This window comes from Capra hircus, chromosome 1 (genome assembly GCF_001704415.2).
Source record: "Capra hircus breed San Clemente chromosome 1, ASM170441v1, whole genome shotgun sequence".
Lineage (NCBI taxonomy): Eukaryota > Metazoa > Chordata > Mammalia > Artiodactyla > Bovidae > Capra > Capra hircus.
This window is the reverse complement of record NC_030808.1, coordinates 8,094,965-8,113,352: the sequence shown is the minus strand read 5'-3', so window position 1 is coordinate 8,113,352 and position 18,388 is coordinate 8,094,965.

Genomic DNA, 18,388 nt, shown 5'->3' with positions numbered 1-18,388 from the left:
AGAGAAAACATGAATGGATTTCTTTTAGAAATTGAATGACTGCTTGCCTAGTTTTCTAAAAATAAAGCAGCATACCTACCTCTCATCTTTTTTTTTTCTTTTCTGCCTCATTGACTTCCAAGCAAATGATTTTAAATTGAATGGAAACTAATTATTTGTTTTAACTACATCAGTTATAATTAATCATTGGGCAATTTGAACGTTTTCTGATTTTGTTTGGTGGAATTTAGAGTCAGAGGTAAATATAACATCTCTGGTTGATGACTAAATTAAAAGAAATTATGGCTAGCTCGTCTCCATGTGTAATTAGGCCATCAATATGAGGTGCCTCCAACTTTGAATTAATTTAATGTTCTCTTTGTAAACTCTGTTGACGCTTTGCAATGACTTAGGACTAGCTAAAATGATAAAGGAAAATAATCTAATTCTTCATTTTCATGATAGTGCCAGACACTTCATTTCAATTTTGGTGCAGAGCTGATTTCTCACATTTAGTTGAATATCTTTCAACAGTAATCCTTCATCTATAAGTATTATATGAGATTATCCTCGTTCACCTTGGAATTGTATAACATATTCTAGTTTATTAATTTTTAACATTAAGAATATTTAATATTCTTAACTAGAATACTTAATATTCCAGAATTTTAGCACCAGAAAAGGACAGTCTGAAACTAAAGTGTTAAGATAGAATTCAAGTGAGTCCTATGTGCTCTCTTTTTAGCAGAATTATTTAATGTATCACTTTGATAAGCTCAAATTCATGTTAGGACTTTTTAAATATCTGGCAGCATTTTTATTGTTGTTTGATTCACAGAGCTGTTCTGAAGTTTGTTTTTCCTTTTAGAGTTGGAGAGGAATATGATAAAGACAGGGCTTCCCAGGTGGCGCTAGTAGTGTTAAAGAACCCACCTGCCAACGCAGAGGATGTAAGAGATACAGGTTCAGTCCCTGGGTTGGGAAGATCCCCAGGAGGAGGGCATGGCAACCCACTCCAATATTCTTGTCTAGAGAAATCCATGGACAGAGGAGCCTGGTGGGCTACAGTCCATGGGGTCGCAGAGTCAGACATGACTGAAAGTGACTTAGCATGCACACATACATGATAAACAGAGCAAATTTACACCTAACTTGATACAGAGTCTTTGAAAAATTGCTAAATGTCTCATAGGCTCCTTTGTTGGCAGGTACAGCATAATTATATTGGCTTCTGTGTCACAAAGAACAAGATTAGTTAACTGATCATATATATATATTATCTGTACATATGATTTTATTCTGGGTACCCCTCAGCCAAAATGCAAGGATGGTCTTGTGGGTTGAAGTGAGACTCCTAGAAAGATATACTGAAGTTCTAGTCATATGGACTATGACTTTATTTGGAATAGGTTTTTGCAGATGTAAGCAAATGAACATATGGTGAGCCCTAACCCAATATGACTGGTGACTGCCAGGAGGAGGGAAGATTGATACAAGACAGAGAGAGAAAACACCCTATGCTACCAGAAGTAGAGATGGGAGTGATGAAGCTGCAAGCCACGAGAGCCTGAACCGGAAGCTCGGAAGAGGCAGGAAAGGAACCTACTCAGGATTCCCATGGAGCCAATAACTCGAAGTCCAGCCGTTGTGGGTTTTAGACCCTTGCATTGGTTCCACCAGGTAACTCCCAGGAAGGTCTGCAACCAACATTGGCTTTAAAAGCAACACACACACACACACACACACACACACACACACACAAATACAGTGAATTAAAGACCCAAGGGTTGTTCTCCTCCCTCTCTTTTTATTCTGATAATGGGCAGGGTGCTGGAATTAGTATCAAAGTTGGCTGCTTTACAAAGACTTCAGTTCAGTTCAGTCACTCAGTCGTGTCCGACTCTTTGCGACCCCATGAATCACAGCACGCCAGGCCTGCCTGTCCATCACCAACTCCCAGAGTTCACTCAGACTCACATCCATCAAGTCAGTGATGTCATCCAGCCATCTCATCCTAGGTTGGCCCCTTCTCCTCCTGCCCCCAATCACTCCCAGCATCACAGTCTTTTCCAATGAGTCAACTCCTCACATGAGGTGGCCAAAGTACTGGAGTTTCAGCTTTAGCATCATTCCTTCCAAAGAAATCCCAGGGCTGATCTCCTTCAGAATGGACTGGTTGGATCTCCTTGCAGTCCAAGGGACTCTCAAGAGTCTTCTCCAACACCACACTTCAAAAGCAACAATTCTTCGGCGCTCAGCTTTCTTCACAGTCCAACTCTCACATCCATACATGACCACTGGAAAAAGCCATAGCCTTGACTAGATGGACCTTTGTTGGCAAAATAATGTCTCTGCTTTTGAATATGCTATCTAGGTTGGTCATAACTTTTCTTCCAAGGAGAAAGCGTCTTTTAATTTCATGGCTGCAGTCACCATCTGCAGTGATTTTGGAGCACCCCAAAATAAAGTCTGACACTGTTTCCACTGTTTCCCATCTATTCATAATCCTGCCGAAGCAGGATTTCCCATGAATTGAGGTTAAAAGTTTAAGAAACTAAGCAAGGCATCTGCTTCCTTCTCGTACAAACCTCGTCTTACTTTCCGGTTAGGTATCTGTAGTTTCCTTGACTTCCCAGGAAGCTAAGTCAACCTCCTTTCTGAGATCCAAGGTTTGGGAGAGATGAGAGAGGTTGGAATCCCTGGGACAGGCACCTGAGCAGTCAGCGTCAGAACCAGTACGACCACGAGACTGCAGTAACACTTGTCAGCACTAGATGGCGCCATGGAAGAGCCTGCAGATGGCCCATCCCTGTATCAAAGAGTCACATAAGCTTCTCCTCCTGCCTGTGGGTTTCCCAGGTACAGCGGTCAAGAATCTGCCTGCCAGCGCAGGAGACGCAAAAGACTTAGGTTTGCTCCCTGAGTCGGGAAGATTCCCTGGAGTAGGAAATGGCAACTCACTCCGGTATTCTTACCTGGAAAACGCACCACTTGCTCTAGGTAGCCGGCACCTTGTCCATAAAGCAAAACTGTTGTTCTGTCTGTTTGAGGTCTGGGGCAGTGTTCAGCCCTGGCCACAGAGATCATGGAATTCATAATCCTGCCGAAGCAGAAAGATTTAGGCAACAATACTGGATGGTATGCTGATGCTGAAGAAAAGAAAATCCCAGAACAAGTCACTTTTGTATGTCCACCCTCACCCCTTCCCAGCTAAGATAGTAATGTTACTCCTGCTGCTGCTGCTGCTGCTAGGTCGCTTCAGTTGTGTCCAACTCTGTGCAGCCCCATAGATGGCAGCCCATTCCTGGGATTCTCCAGGCAAGAATACTGGAGTGGGCTGCCATTTCCGTCTCCAATGCATGCATGCATGCTAAGTCATGTCAGTCATGTCCGATTCTATGCAACCCTATGGACAGCAGCCCACCAGGCTCCTCTGTCCACAGGAGTCTCTAAGCAAGAATGCTGGAGTAGGTTGCCATTTCCTTCTCCAGTTACTCCTTCTATCCACTCTGTACACCAAGGAGAGCCTCCCCCAAAGTCCCTTTAGAGTATCTGTTGCCTTTTCTGAGGATGCTTTTGATATTCTCTTTGGTTAATCCCAGGGTCAGAGGAGCCTGTGAGACTATGGTCCATAGGGTTGCAAAGAGTCAGACATGATGGAAGCAACTTAGCAAGCACACAAACCAGGAGGCGCCCAGTGTGATTTGCTCCAGCTCACAAAATGGGGCGTCTGCAGCCTCCATCCTGCCTTGTGTTGCTGGGAACATGCAGACCATGTGTTGGAATTGATGTGGGCCTTCTTGTAACAGTGCTGGCCACATTATCAAAGCCCAGAAATAGGTTTCAAGGAAGAAGCCAGCATCTCGTAAGTTCATCATTTCCATTTAAAGGCAAGAGAATAGGTCAGCGACTAGCTGTTCTCTGTACAAGTTCAAGATACATTATGATTTGTTTTCATAGAATTAACATCAACTCAGCTGAAATCAGTCGTTTTTAAAGACCTTTTGTTTCGAAGAGACTTTCTCATTTGTCTTGAATATAACATCTTGACTTTAAAAGGCAGTCTTCAAATAGAATAATGAAAATCAGTATGAATCAGTACGATTGTGAAAATTTAGGTTTAAGGAGACATGTGTATTAGGTTCCTTAGGAGTCAAGTGTTTTAGAAAATCCAGGGCTATTATTTTGTTTACAATTCCTTTGTTCTGCAAATATATCCATTTCAAGATGTAGGTTTACTAAATCTATCACTCAGTTCATTAAGTTGTCTAGGATTACTTTCAGTTTGGTCATTAAGACTTTTTAAAAATTCAGCTCATGTTTCAGGGAGTTGTACGCCAGTATAGCTCACAGAATTTTGTTTAAAATTCACATTTTAAGACATGATATCCTTTTTTATTATTTCAGCTTCAGATTCCTTTCCAGAACAGTAAAAATGCTTGCATAAAAAAATAAAATATTGCTTAGGAATTTAGAAGCTGATTCTGGAGTAAAGGCGCCACCGTGTGGTTAAATTAGGAAGTTTACCTTTTTGACTTGCAATTTAAAAAGAACACAAAATTTGCCTTCTCCAGCTCAGTTGGTAAAGAATCCACCAGCAATGCAGAAGACCCCAGGTCGATTCCTCGGTTGGGAAGATCCGCTGGAGAAGGGATAGGCTACCCACTTCAGTATTCTTGGGCTACCCTTGTGACTCAGCTGGTAAAGAATCCGCCTGCAATGTGGGAGACCTGGGTTCGATCCCTGGGTTGGGACGATTCCTTGGAGAAGGGGAAGGCTACCCACTCCAGTATTCTGGCCTGGAGAATTCCATGGACTGTATACTCTATGGGGTTGCAAAGAGTTGGACTCGACTGAGCGACTTTCACTTTCACTTTGTCCTTATCCATCATGCATATATAGATCCAGGATGATTCTAAGATATGGCGATTGAAGAAGCCATGCCTCGGGGGTATGTGGGGGGGCCTCAGCCAATGACACTGCATACCACCCGGTGAAATAGGGCCAAATTGAACACCAGGTTAGTAGCCTGAAGTGCTTACCTATGTTCAGAAACCTTTCCTAAGTCACTCTATACAGTAAATTCTACGTAGTTATTCTACTTACCTCACCACCACGCAGTGCATACAGTCTAGAAATAAGATGGATAGGAGAGTGTGTGTGTGTATGTGTGTGCACGTAGATGAGGCTGGAGGACAAGAAGTTGCAATCCTGAGGGTAAAACTAATTTAGTTAAAAAGAAATAAGTAGTCCGTGGCCTCTACTCTTAGAAAGCACGCCCACCGGCCCTTGGACCACTTTCTCTTGGAGAACACCGGAAGGAGGTGGGTCGCCTCAACACCTGGGAATGCGCATTAGCGCTTACTGTGGAGCGAGGCGAGACGAAAAAGTTCCAGCCTCTTCAGCTTCTTGCAGGTCCTGGAGCTATGTCAGTCTGCCAGGCTTCTTCCAACAGGGTCTTCCCTACAGATGCTTTTTTTTCCTTGTTTGTTTGTTTGTTTGTTTGTTTTGGTGACGATAAAGCAATCACCCTCTTCCATATCCAACTTTCAGGAGCTTCTCCTTTGCCCCAAATATTTCAGAGGTAACTTCTTGGGGGCATATTCAGTTTCAGCTAATATTTATTGCCTTTGACATTATTAATGTGTTTCTGCCTCCTACTTTGTTTTCCACCTTCAGTGAAATAGCTTCGGACCACAAGGTGAGTCTCAATGGTCTTCCCCAGTTTAAAGCGCAGGAGTGCAGTTTATTTGTATTTGTGAATCTGAATCTGAGTATCTTTCCTTTATAATGTAAGACTTAGAAGGAAGGCCCACCCCTCCCAGCCTCTCCCCTGCTGTCTCTGCTGGGAGCATTGGGGATGCTGAAGCCCTGTTCCCTGTGTGAGAAAGTCATTCCCACAGTCCATTAACACCTTCAGCACAGGGGGAGAAAGAAATATTGCTGCTGAAAGTAATTTGCCTGTGATATTTGGAAAGTGGTGTGTAACATAATGTCATGTTTGTGGAACATCAGACTGAGAAAGTGAGGACGGTCAGCAGTCTGGTTGGGCCATGGCAGGTAACACGTGATGAGGGTAATAAATATAGCCCCTTTGGAGCCTTAACTGTGTGCCCAGTGATTTGTGAAGACCTATTCGGGCTTCCCTTTTGGCTCACCTGGTAAAGAATCCGCCTGCAATGTGGGAGACCCGGGTTCAATCCCTGGGTTGGGAAGATCCCTTGGAGAAGTGAAAGGCTACCCACTCCAGGATTCTGGCCTGGAGAATTTAATGGACTGTATAGTCCATGGGGTCACAAAAAGTCGGGCGTGACTGAGCAACTGTCACCTCACATTCAAGTATAAGCTTTTCTAGACTCACAGACTTAGGGAAAAACTTATGGTTACCCACCAGGAATGAGGGGGCAGGGATAAATTAGGAGGTTAAGATTAACATATACACACTATTGTATATAAAATAGATAACCAACATAGAACTTACACAATATTTTGTAATAGCCTGTAAGGGAAAAGCACACACACACACACACACACACACACACACACACACACACACACACACCTGGATCACTGGGCTGCACACTTGAAACTAACACAATATTGAAAATCAATTATACTTCAATTTTTTAAAAAGTATGATCTCTTCTAATAACTGTCATCTTATTAGATGGGCTAACTGTTGTCTCCACTTAACAAGTCAGGAAACTGAGGCACAGGGTGGGTATAAATCTTGCCTAATATTATCCAGCCAGGAAGTGGTGGAGTCAGGATTTGAACCCAATGTCCTTCTGCCTTCGGCATCCATACCCTTCATCTCAAGGCTATCCTAGATTTTGTGGTAACAGTAGAAAATCAGTTTGGCTCCAAAAACCTATTAATGCAACAAACATTTGTGAATGTGAAGTGTCCGGCCCCACGATGAGCACTGAGGGCTCAAAGGTGGATGACCCAGTCCAGCTGTCAAGCCTCTGATGAGTAAGCTTTGACCACAGCTGTGAGAAACTTCCAGCACCAGAGCTTTCGCCCACCAAGCAGTTCCAACATATGGTGTCTAGACACCACATACCATCGAACCGCAGCCTTGCCAGCAATGAGGTCAGGCACAGCAGCCAGCCACCAGCACAGAGGCTGTGTTGGCGGCATCTCAAGTCCGCTAATTGGGACAGGTGCAGAGGGTGATGACAGCAAGCCACCCACGGAGCTCTGGCATGGAAGACAAAGGCATGAGGGGCAGGGGGAAGAAATAAGATGCAGCCTGAACCGCAGCCCAGGAAATGATAGCTCCTGAACATGTCAATGAAAGACCATCCTGGAATGTACCAAAAAGAAGAAGTTAGCCATGTTTTTAGAACGGGAATTCCCTAATCTCTGAAGCAAACATTAGAACTTCAGGAAATACAAGCACATATACAGTCACAAATCTGCCAAAACAAAAAGATAATTCACACACCTACACACACACACACACACACACACACACTAATCATGGTAGAAGCTCTGACTCTTTCTAGAGAGTAGAGGTAGATGCCATTTCAGCAAAGGCTGTTTTGATAGTGGCACTTCAAATGGATAGGCAAGAATAAAGAATGAAAATATAAAAATGCCATCTAGATGGCCAATTAAGAGCTGGTGAAATAAGATCCATGAAAATGTTAAAGGGATAGTGGCAGATTTGGGGAGCTCACTGAAAAAAACTGAAAGCGTAGTCGCTCAGTCATGTCTGACTCTGTGAACCCATGGACCATAGCACACCAGGTTCCTCTGTTCATGGGATTCTCCGGCAAGAATACTGGAGTGGGTTGCCATTTCCTTCTCCAAGGGACCTTCCCGACCCAGGGATCGAACCTGGGTCTTCCGCATTGCAGGCAGGTTCTTTACCTTCTGAGCCACAAGGAAGGCCCTTTGGGGTGTTCACTAAGAGAAGCAACTAAAGAAATAAATTTGACCTTCTTGAATTCTGAAAGTATCAACTTCATCAGTAGAATTTATCTAACATTGTAAACATTGGCAGGAATGTTCTAGAATACGTAGAGGAATGAGAGAAAATCACTTGATCCTGGGAATCTGCAGTATATTGAAACAGGGCAAATAATTGAGAAGTTGAGAAATAGCCAAAAGTTTTAGGCGAGAGAAGTGTATTTTTATGTGAACTTATAGATGTTAATTTGCTTTGACATGGATAATAACTGACATTGAATGAGGTGATCTATTTTGATTTGAATGGAACTTTAAAAAATAGAGAAACATTGGTCTTAATGAGATGCTAAATATGAAAATAGTGTATATGTCTTATATTATGCAACTGTTTTTTAGTTAGGAGCCAATAACAATTGCTTAGCTAATCCAGGTTTTTGCAATTAAACCATGAGTTGAACATCAAATACCTATTTCCTTTTGCATCAAAGGTTATCAGTAAATCTGAGATACTTAGAAGGTTTTAACAAGTCTATTCTTTATTCTTGAACAAGAATAAAGTTTCTTCCTTTATTTGAAAAGCTTGTATGTTGCAATGTATTTGTTATCATAAAATACCTGACAATTACGCTGTCTCATTTGGATGTTGCAGGAATAAAATTAAGATAATATTCATGAAGTCTTTTGAGACCCTTGTTACAGAGATTTTAGATAAATGTCTCATTGTAATTAGAAAAAGTGAAAGCAATCTGCTAAAACTCCACATTTATTTTTTAATTGTGAAAATTTGAAAGCTATATGCTTTCTGTTATAGTTGTAATACTTACAATTAAAACACAAAAGTCAGAGGCAAAGCAAAGTTAAACTTGTTTGCTAGTTTTTATATTCACTTATGTATGTGTGTGTAGGATGAATAATGTTCCACAAAGACATCTAGGTCTTAATCTTTGTAAATATTACCTTATATGGCAAAAGGGATTTTGCAGATATAATTAAAAACTTTAAGATAAGGAAATTAGGCTGGATTATCTGGGCAGGACCAATGTAATTATAATAAGCCTTGTATTCAAATATGTAAGAATTAATTCATGTGATTATAAAGATTGAGCAGTATCAGCCCAGGAGAGTAATAATACATAGCAACAAATAATAATGCCTTTGAGGAGGAGAACTGACTTTTTTTTTTTTTTTTAGTAATAATCCAAAACCTGAGAACCTGGAAGGCTGTAATTTCCAGTCCAAATCTAAGTCCAAAGTTGGGAGATGGTCTAGCTTGAACAGATACAGAGAGAGAAAATGCTTTCTTAGACTTTTATCTAGTCAGGCCTTCAACTGATTGGATGAGGCCCACCCACTTGGGGGAGGGCAATCTGTTTTACTCAGTCCACTGATTCAAAAGTTATCTCATCCAAAATCACTCCTGTAGACACACTCAGAAATCATGTTTAACCAATATCGTGGCAACCTGTGGCCACATCAATATGACACATGAAATTAACCATCACAGTCTCATGAAAGGGAGGTAGTAGGATAAGAGTCAGTAGTAGATATGATGGTGGAAGCGGGAGATTGGATGCTGTGCGGAAGGATGTAGGAGCCAAGGAATGCAGGCTGTGACTGGACACTGAGAAGGCTTGTGAAAGGGGTTCTCCACTAGTGCTTCCACGAGGAACCAGACCTCCTGGCCCCTACAAGACTGATTTTGGATGTTGAAGCTTCAGAAGCAAAAGATATTCAATTAGTATGATTTTAAGGTAGCAAATACTGGCAGTATTTTTTAATAGCAACCACAGAAAACTAAAATTGTGTGTATAGCATATATAATATAGTTATATTATATATATATATATATAATTCCTGTTTTTAAGACAATTTTGGACAGCATAGTGTGGTTTCTATAAAAACAAAAACAAAAACAGAGGTCAGTTCTCCTCCTCAAAGGCGTTATTATTTGTTGCAATTTCTATCATTAATATTTTCTAGAGACCATCTTGTGGAGAAGGAAATGGCAACCCACTCCAGTACTCTTGCCTAGAGAATCCTATGGACAGAGGAGCCTGGTGGGCTGCTGTCCATAGGGTCGCACAGAGTCGGACACGACTGAAGTTACTTAGCATGCTTGCATGCATTGGAAAAGGAACTGGCAACTCCCTCCAGTATTCTTGCCTGGAGAATCCCAGGGACAGAGGAACCTGGTGGACTGCTGTCTGTGAGGTCACACAGAGTTGGACACAACTGAAGCGACTTAGCAGCAGCAGCAGCAGCAGCAGCAAAGACCATCTGGAAATGTTCTTCACTGGGAAAAATAAGGTTTAGATATTTGGGGTAATGTATTGATGTAGGAGATCTGAGACAAAAGTGCAATAATTACTCAAACCGCAGCTGCAAAGAAGGCTGCAACTGTTAAACATAAAATGGCCTCATCCCTGGATTCCCTGAACCTATGCAGAAAGCAAGGACAGGCAGCTCTCAAGAGAAACTGCAGGTTCAACCTCAGGGTCTTCCCAGATGTTTTTTTCCCTATGGATGCTTTCAGAAAGCAAGGCTAGGAAGGGTCTGGGTTCTATATCCAGCTCCTATTAAAATGAAAAGAATATGATGATAGAGTTACTTCTCGACTAGTTGATTATAACGAAAGAATTTGTTCTTGTTCAGTTGCTCAGTCATGTCCAACTCTTTGTGATCCGATGGACTGCAGCACACCAGGCTTCCCTGTCCTTCACTGTCTCCTGGAGTTTGCACAAACTCATGTCCATTAAGTCAGTGATACCATCCAACCATCTCATCCTCTGTTGTTGTTCCCTTCTCCTCCTGTCTTCAAAGTTTCCCAGCATCAGGGTGAAATAGCTCAGCTGGGATTCCATCACCTCCACTAGCTTTGTTTGTAGTGATGCTTCCCAAGGCTCACTTGGCTTCACACTCCATGATGTCTGGCTCTAGGTGAGTGATCACACCATCACAGTTATCTGGGTCATGAAGATCTTTTTTGTATACTTCTGTGTATTCTTGTCACCTCTTCTGCTTCTATTAGGTCCATACTGTTTTTGTCTTTTATTGTGTTCATCTTTACATGAAATGTTCCCTTGGTATCTCTAATTTTCTTGAAAAGATCTCTAGTCTTTCCCATTCTGTTGTTTTCCTCTAGTTCTTTGCACTGTTCACTTAGGAAGGCTTTCTGATCTCTCCCAGCTATTCTCTGAAACTCTGAATTCAGATGGGTATATCTCTCCTTTTCTCCTTTGCCTTTCATTTCTCTTCTTTTCTGAGCTATTTGTAAGGCCTCCAGAGACAACCATTTTGCCTTTTTGCATTTCTTTTCCTTGGGAATGGTTTTGATCACTGCCTTCTGTACAATGTTATGAACCTCTGTCCACAGTTCTTCAGGCACTCTGTCTATCAGATCTAATCCCTTGATTTGTCACTTTGACTATATAATCATAAGAGATTTGATCTAGGTTTTACCTGAATGTTGTAGTGATTTTCTGAAGTTTCTTCAATTTAAAAAGAATAAGTTAGGGCTGAATTTGAATTTTTAGGTCACCCTAATTTGGGAGTAATTTTTAGACTACTGTTAGCAAGCTCAGTAGTTGTGGTACACGGGCTTCATTGCTCTATGACAAGTGGTATCTTCCCTGACCAAGGATCGAACCCATGTCCCTTGCATTGGCAGGTGGGTTCTTAACCACTAGATCACTGCGGAAGCCCTCATCTCTCTTTATTATTTTTTTTTCTTAAAAATAACCTTTCTTCTGTTCTCTCTGAGCGATAAGATGTTTTCATGTGGGACTTTGGGTCTTCTCTCGCTGCACTTGTTTCTCTGATCACTGCTATTTCCTCTGATTTACCCAACAGGTAGAACAGACACAGTGCTGAGGGCCCGTGACACTTTCAGGGAATGTTTACTTTGTTTTGAGTCAGATGAAAAATCTATTAATACATACATAATAATGGATTCAGCCTGGGTTAAATTTGCCTATATATCAACAGAGTCATAAAATATAATTTTTTATATTCTTTTATGGAGAAAAGAGACCACAAAGGCAAAGGTTCCTGGGACTTAAAAATGTCATAATGCAGCCTTTTCGCCAGGCTCTCTTCAGCCTCATGGCCCAGTGTTGATGTGAACATAAATCTGTTTTTTCAGTCACCCTCTTTTTCAGCCCTAAAGGAAATTAACCCTGAATATTCACTGGTAGGGCTGATGCTGAAGCTCCAATATTTTGGCCACCTGATGTGAAGAACTGACTCATTTGTGAAAGATCCTGGTGATGGGAAAGATTGAGGGCAGGAGAAGGGGGCAACAAAGGATGAGACAGTTGGAGGGCATTATAGACTCAATGGATATGAGTTGGAGCAAGCTCTGGGAGATGGTGAAGGACAGGGAAGCCTGGCATGCTGCAGTCCACGGGGTCGCAAAGAATGGGACGTGACTGGCCACTGAACAGCAGCTTTTAAAGTGATCACCAATATGGTACAATGTATGTTGGCAGAGCCACATCACATACTGATGTGATGTTGCATTACCCAAGAAGCCTGAGTTAGCTCCATGTTTGCACGTGTTTCTCCTGGAGTCTGTTTTTGACTGGTGTAGACTCACCATTTGAATTTTGATTCTTTCAGAAAGATGTAAAGGGCATGAAAACCAATATTTAGATTCCCATGAATAGAATATCTGCTGCCTTTGTCTTGCATTTCATGTTCATGATCAGTGTTTCTTTTTTTCTTGCAATCATTCAAACCAATAGTAAGAATTTCAATGACACTTCCTGCTTCTTTTGATGTTTTCTGGTTTATTCCTAAGTAAAAAGTCCCACAGGATTTACATGTTTAAAAAATAGAATTCTGTCTCTACTAAAGTCTTGACAGTTGGACATACATTGAAGGTGAAGTCGCTCAGTCGTGTCCGACTCTTTGCGACCCTGTGGACTGTAGCCTACCAGGCTCCTCCGTCCAGGGGATTCTCCAGGCAAGAATACTGGAGTGGATTGCCATTTCCTTTCCCAGGGCATCTTCCCACCCAGGGACTGAAACCTGGTCTCCTGCATTGGAGGCAGATGCTTTAACCTCTGAGCCATCAGGGAAGCCCCTGAACATACATTAGAGGTGCCAATCAGAGCTGATAACTTCGAGATGGGTTTTGAAGGATATTGTAGAATCTGCCTTTCTCAATAATATCTCATTCAGACTAGTAAAGCACTTGAAATAAGTCCATAAGAATCAGTCTTTCTGGCCCTCGTCTTTATTTTCTATTCAAATCCCTTTTCTCTTTCCTGACTCACTACTCTTTCATTCCCCTATCCTTTTATCCCAGACAGGGGCTACATCTCAAATTTTAATGTGTAAACAATCACTTGAGGAGGTTTTTTAAAATGCAAATATTGGTGGCTCACTTCCAAGGATTTTAATCCAGTAGGATTAGAATGGAGACAAAAGCTCCACACTATCCATCCTCCAGTTTTCTCTGGTTTTGGAGAAAAAGAAGTTTGTTATTTCAATTAAAGATGGTATAAGCGGCTCTCTGCTGCTAAGTCACTTCAGTCATGTCCGACTCTGTGCGATCCCAGAGATGGCAGCCCAGCAGGCTCCCCTGTCCCTGGGATTCTCCAGGCAAGAGTACTGGAGTGGGGTGCCATTGCCTTCTCCTATAAGTGGCTCTCTAGAGAAACATAACTATACATACATGATAATGAATATGAATATCTCTTTATTAAGAAAATTTCTATCATTTATCAACATGGCAAATTGAATAAAACATGTATTTTGTTTTTTTTAACATACCAACTGATTAGTTACTTCTTAAAGGTATAGTCAAATTATTTAAATGTTTCACTTATTTGTACATTTATACACCTAATATACGTCTGAAGTTGAACAGTTCTATGAAGACCTACAAGACCTTCTAGAACTAATACCCACAAAAGATGTCCTTTTCATCATAGGGGACTGGAATGCAAAAGTAGGAGGTCAAGAGATGACTGGAGTAACAGGCAAATTTGGCCTTGGAGTATAAAATGAAGCAGGGCAAAGGCTAACAGAGAGCGTATTGGTTATAGCAACACCGTCTTCCAAAAATACAAGAAAAGACTCTACACGTGTATATCACCAGATGGTCAATACTGCAATTAGATTGATTATATTCTTTGCAGCCAAAGATGGAGAAGCTCTATACAGTCAGCAAAAACAAGACCGGGAGCTGACTGTGGCTAGATCAGGAGCTCCTTATTGCCAAATTCAGACTCAAATGAAGAAACTAGGGGAAACCACTATACCAGTCAGGTATAACCTAAATCAAGCCTCGTACAGTTACACAGTGGAAGTGAGAAATAGATTCAAGGGATTAGATCTGATAGACACAGTGCCTGAAGAACTATGGATGGAGGTTAGTGACATTGTACAGGAGGCAGTGGTCAAGACCATACCCCAAAAAAGAAAAGCAAAAAGGCAAAATGTTTGTCTGAGGAGGTCTTACAAATAGCTGAGAAAAGAAGAGAAGCTAAAGGCAAAGGAGAAAAGGAAAGATATACCCATTTGAATACAGAGTTCCAAAGAATAGCAAGGAGAGATAAGCAAGCCTTCCTCAGTGATCAATACAAAGAAAAGAGGAAAATAATAGAATGGGAAACACTAGAGATCTTTTCAAGAAAATTAGATATACCAAGGGAACATTTCATGTGAACATGGGCAGAAAAAAGGACAGAAAATGTATGGACCAAACAGAAGCAGAAGATATTAAGAAAAGGTGGCAAGAATACACAGAAGAACTGTACAAAGAAGATCTTCATGATCCAGATAACCATGATGGTGTGATCACTCACCTACAGCCAGACATTCTGAAGTGAAAAGTCAAGTGGGCTTAGGAAGCATCACTAAGAACAAAGGTAGTGCAGGTGATGGAATTCCAGTTGAGCTATATCAAACCTCAAAAGACGATGCTATCAAAGTGCTGCCCTCAAAATGCCAGCAAATTTGGAAAACTCAGCAGTGGCCACAGGACAGGAAAAGGTCATTTTTCATTTTAATCCCAAAGAAAGGCAATGCCAAATAATGTTCAAACTACCGCACAATTGTACTCATCTCACATGATAGCAAAGTAATGCTCAAAATTCTCCAAGTCAGGCTTCAACAGTATGTAAACCATGAACTTCCAGATGTTCAAGCTGGGTTTAGTAAAGGCAGAGGAACAAGAGATCAAATTGCCAACATTCGTTGGATCATTGAAAAAGCAAGAAAGTTCCAGAAAAAAATCTTCTGCTTTATTGACCATGCCAAAGCATTTGGCTGTGTGGATGACAAAAAACTGTGGAAAATTCTTCAAGAGATGAGAATACCAGACCACCTTACATGCCTCCTGAGAAATCTCTATGCAAGTCAAGAAACAACAGTTAGCACTGGATATGGAACAACAGACTGGTTCCAAATTGGGAAAGGAGTACGTCAAGGCTGTATATTGTCACCCTGCTTATTTAACTTCTATGCAGAGTACATCATGAGAAACGCTGGGCTGGATGAAGCAGAAGCTGGAATCAAGATTCCTGGGAGAAACATCAATAACCTCAGATACACAAATGACACCACCCTTATAGCAGAAAGTGAAGAGGCTCTAAAGAGCCTTTTGATGAAAGTGAAAGAGGAGAGTGGAAAAAGTTGGCTTAAAGCTCAACATTCAGAAAACTAAGATCATAGCATCTGGTCCCATCACTTCATGGCAAATAGATGGGGAAACAATGGAAACTGTGACAGACTATTTTTTGGAGCTCCAAAATCACTGCAGATGGTGACAGCAGCCATGAAATTAAAAAATGCTTGCTCCTTGGAAGAAAAGTTATGACCAAACTAGACAGCATGTTAAAAAGCAGAGACATTACTTTGCCAACAGAGGTCTGTCTAGTCAAAGCTATGGCTTTTCCAGTAGTCATGAATGGATGTGAGAACTGGACCATAAAGAAAGCTGGGCATCAAAGAACTGATGCTTTTGCACTGTGGTGCTGGAGAAGGCTCTTGAGAGTCCCTTGGACTGCAAGGAGATCCAATCAGTCCATCCTAAAGGAAATCAGTCCTGAATATTCATTGGAAGGACTGATGCTAAAGCTGAAGTTCTATAATTTGTCCACCTGATGTGAAGAACTGACTCATTTGAAAAGACCCTGATACTGGGAAAAATTGAGGGCAGGAGGAGAAGGCTGGGGACGACAGAGGATGAGATGGTTGAATAGCATCACCGACTTGATGGACATAACTTTGAGAAAGATCCATCAGTTGGTGATGGACAGGGAAGCCTGGCAGGCTACAGTCCTTAGTGTCACAAAGTCAGGCAGGACTGAAGTGACTTAGCGCGCACACACACACACGCACGCGCGCACACACACACACACACACACACACACACACACATACATTAAATCCATCCAAGAGCTATAGAAGCAGGAGCAAATTTTTGAAAGCAACTGATTTCATTCTAGGGTCTTCATTAAAATTATTTCCTATGGAGACTCTTCTACTGACAGAACACACCCAGCATTTCTCTGCTACTTACCTTCTTTCCCTTTACACATCACTATTGCTTGTTGCAACACCCTAAGCGTGGTAGAGGAGAATGCCATGATTGTTCACCTCTCTGAGGGAACTCTCCCAAGTCCTGTGGAGACTCATTAGGGGCTCTCTTGAGTGTCTCTAATTTAACTTTGTGGATGACTTGGCTTCAAAAGAAAAACTGAAAATTGCCAAGCAGGTTATGTTGCAGTAGATCTGAGTTACTGATATAGAAGCCACTCCCAGAAGTTAAATCAGTTCAAATTGTGAATTTAATTGTCCTTGCACAGATCTGCCAGCTAGCAAAAGAGATAAAAGAGCTAATGTTTATACTATAAGTGAGCATGATTTGGGGCTAGTCCGTGACTTCAAATACTATAGTGTTTCCTATACAGAAAGTCTTATGAAAAACAAATTAAAAATTTTTACAAGCATTTCTATTGCTATAGAAGATAAATATAGTAATTATGGCATTTAACAAATATACTTTTCGGTATAGTATCTATGGGCCCTCCTAGGTGGTACAAGTGGTAAAGAATTTGCCTGCCAGGGAAGGGGATGCAAGAGACACAGGTTTGATTCCTGGGTTGGGAAGATCCTCTGGAGGAGAAAATGGCAACCTATGCCAGTACTCTTGCCTGGAGATTCCCAGGGACGGAGAAGCCTGGTGGGCTACAGTGCACAGGGCCACAAACAGTCGAACATGACTGAGCAGAGCACAGCAGCTTAGTATCTAAAAGAGGAAAGATAAATTGGCAGTGATACTGACTCAGCACTAGTGAGATCATTTTGAGTATTTCCAAAGATGTTTGTGACTCCTGTTCTGCCTAACAGCACCATAATATTGGTAAGGTTGTAGCAATAAGAAAGGAATAGGAATTACAGGAGATATGGATATGTACTGATAACTGTTTATTCTCAGAATGGATTGCGAACTTTCCTGGAGGCATGGATATAATTGATAGGCTCTGTCCTAAAGGACTTCCCTGGTGGCTCAGACGGTAAAGCGTCTGCCTGCAATGCTGGAGACCCGGGTTCGATCCCTGGGTCAGGAAGATCTGCTGGAGAAGGAAATGGCAATCCACTCCAGTACTATTGCCTGGGAAATCCCATGGACAGAGGAGCCTGGTAGGCTACAGTCCATGGGGTCACAAAGAGTCAGACACGACTGAGCGATGTTCCTATTCCTGTATGTCCTAAAGGATGAAGCCCATTATTCAGAGTGATTTCTCAGAGATGGAGGTTCATTTTCAGAAGTTATTCCAGTGTTCTTTGAGGCCACCTGATTCTGGATGGCATGGGGGACATTGTCGTGAGTTGCTTCCATGATCTGGTTGTTGGTTGTGTCAGGTGAGATTCCTTGGCTGTGAATCAGGCTTCCAATAAGCCCTGAGATAGGAGTCCCAGCTGAAGTTCTGCTCAGGAGAGGCAAACCAATATCTGATAGGTGTCTGTCCTGGTGAGGGCACACACCTCCTCTAAGTGTGTGTTGGTCGCTCAGTCATGTTCAACTCTTTGTTTGCAACCCCTTGGACTGTAGCCCACCAGGCTCCATGGAATTCTCCCAGCAAGACTACTGGACTGGGTAGCTATTTCCTTTTCCAGGGCAAGCTTCACAACCCAGGACTTAAACCCAGGACTCCTGCACTGCAGGCAGATTCTTTACCATTTGAGCCACCAGGGAAGCCCTGTCCTCTAAATGTTTTTATGTTTTCCTTTCCCAGCATACTGTCACCCGAGAAGGCGAGCATGGGTCCCCTGAGGCCAAGACTTAGGGGAATAGTTATGGCATATGCTCACCATGGTGGTCCAGGGCTCTTCCGCCTCTTCAGTCTATGAATTATGACATCTTTGCACATAGTCAATGTTTTGGGAAACAATGATTAGCTTCCTGTTCTTCATTTCTTCCTTTGATTTTAGATCACAATCAACATCTTGTTGACTGCCTGTCTACTTTACCCCTAGA